Genomic DNA, 2,842 nt, shown 5'->3' on the forward strand with positions numbered 1-2,842 from the left:
GTCTCTTTGTTGTTTATTTTGGCTTAGGTGGAAATATAATTTTCCTATTTCGTTTAAAATTGTATTGTGTTGGTCTTAATATGTGTTTCCCACAAGTGTATTTAAAAATGAAAATTAGGAAAATAAAAACAATTGTGAAATTGGAAAATGGAAGATTGGAAGGCCAAAAAACTAGGATTTTGGAGAGTTGGAAAGGCAATAAAATAGCGTAAAAGGATTAAAATAGATTATTACTCATTTTGTAAATATATTTTTATTTTCTAAGAGTTTACATAAATAAAATCTATTAGCTCACGACAGTAATCTAATAGGGTATAGCAGTCCTTGTGGTCAGCAAGAAATAGACAACCATGTTCCATTACTTTTAGTTTATGCATTCCATCAGGATTTTAGCCAAGAAATTATGTATTAATAAAAGGAATTAACCAATCCAGTTTCTCAACAAAAACGAGAAATATGCCCTTTTCTAATTGCCAAATTCACATGTACAAACCTTTGTTTGAATGCAAGGCCTCCCTTCATCTCATTCTTTCAACTTTATTATAGAAATTGCTTGAATGTAGACAATGCCGTATGCTAGCATGCATTAGTGTGATAGAAAATAGCAGGTAAGAATAAACGTGACAAGTACAGGTAACAGTGTTCTGAACAGTATGATGGAAGTGAAAAGACCCTACTTCAGATATAGGTTATAAACTTCATATTTTCCTGAATTATGGGTCACTCCTAACTTATTGTTGAACTCGACTTGCAAATGAGATAAAATATCTCACACTATCCATCATATACTCCCTCTGTATGATAAACGTGATCTCAGTATCAATCATACATGAATTGGTGGATTTCATTTCATTTCATAGTGTATGTAGAGGACAAAGAAAACAGATTGAGGTTCTTTGTCAACTCGCAGAAGCTTGCAGAGAGAAAGAAAACATTGCCAAACAATTGGATGAAGTATCTAGGGAAAGGAATGATGCACTCCATCAAATGAAGAAACTTGGGAAGAAAATAAAGGGATTTCCAAAAAATTAGCTGAGGTTTTGAGATTGAATGAAAATGTAGTTAAGCAGAAAGATGCAAGACTTTTGGAGGCTCTGTCAGAACTTGAATTTGAAAGGAAAGCACGGAAGTCTACTGAAGCAAAGAAAGCATATTAGAAGATGGCATTAAACCAAATGAGGGTATTTGCCCACAAGGAACTTGGAAAGAATCATTGACTAAAGAGGTAGAGAGACGTAGTAGGGAGAATTGAGAGTCTGTAGTTGGATGCATATTTTGTAGCTTTACTATTTTCAATGTTAAAATATATGCATTAGCTGTGTTTAGGCTAATAGAGCTATGATATACCTCTTAATTTCTATTTTGCAGTGCGTAGTGCGTCCATGGCTGGGACTTAAGATGCTTGAACTTAACAAACTTGTTATAGCTCAGCTTAAAGTGAGAGGTCCAGCTTTTCCTGATGTAACAAAGGGTGTTCTTGTGCCATAGGTGAGCTACCTTGGGATAAAACTTGTGCATCTGTGGATTCATTTTTTCTTTTTATTGCATTGGTTATGATAAAATGTTTATGCAATAAATCTATAGTGGAAGTTAGTCTAAACATTCATAATACATGGGAGGATTTTACTTGGATGGTTGCTAATAAGGTCTTTGTGTTCTATTTCCTAATTCCATTCTTGCATTAATAATTGAATTTTAACCCAATTTACCTCTGTCTAATGCTGTTTTTCACATATGTAAATTCAAAATAGCGTATACTATATTTGATACCTTTCTAGCCTACCAAATTGATGGTACAAATTATGTTTTACATTTAAACATATGTTTTTGATTGAAACATCATAGGTGACTCCTGGATCACCTGCTTATCGAGCTGGATTCCATCTTGGAGATGTCGTCATTCAGTTTGATGGGAAACCAACTAAAAGCATCAAGGAGGTGAGTTGGAGCATGTTTTTTATAATTAGCAGCACAAAACAATAGAGAAATGTCATGATTTCTAATTTATTATATAAATGGGCTACAACAGATTATTGAGATAACGGGTGACAAAGTTGGAATGGATTTCAATGTAATTTTGAAGCGATCAAATAATATACAATTGACCTTGACTATAGTGCCAGAGGAAGCCAACTCAAATCTATTTTGAGTACGGAGGGTAATATGCATTTTCTTTGCATTAATTGGATTGGGTTTTTGTGAAGCAATTCATCATATGCTAGGCCACACCCAAGGATTCCCTTGATTGTAATAATGGCATCCAGGAACATATAAAGCCCGCACGAGAGAAAACCAAATAAAGTGCAGGACCTTACCTCACTTAGAAGGCATTGAATTCTTTGAGCTCAGGTGAAATACCGAGTAAAGCTTTTCAGGATAAAATGAAGCTGGCACATGAACTTATCTTAGAAGGTTAGAGTTTCCATGACCAATCTATGAAAAATTGCAATTCACATGTACAAACCTCTATTTGAATGCAAGGCCTCTCTTCAATCTCATTATTTCAACTGTATTATAGAAATTTCATAAGTTATTGATCCAGACAGACCTTCCAATTCATGGAGTTATCTTTGAGCTTTTATCTTTTCATAGCCCCTCCATTATGTTTCTCAGAACAAAAAAAATTATTGCTCGAGGGACTTTCAATATCTCGATTAATGCCACTGATACCACTTTTATGATCCTAAGCACTGCATATGATATTATATCTACTATTAAGACAACAATATCTGATATACCGACTCAGGTCAATTCTCTCCTGGCATATTGCCCCACAACAATTTGCCTTCCCCGAATCTAGATAGATCCATGAAGCCATTGGATCAGCCCAGGAAGCCATCCA

The sequence above is a fragment of the Pinus tabuliformis genome, chromosome J (assembly GCF_031772625.1).
Source record: "Pinus tabuliformis cultivar Carrire ecotype Pingquan chromosome J, CPIR1, whole genome shotgun sequence".
In the NCBI taxonomy this organism is placed as follows: domain Eukaryota; kingdom Viridiplantae; phylum Streptophyta; class Pinopsida; order Pinales; family Pinaceae; genus Pinus; species Pinus tabuliformis.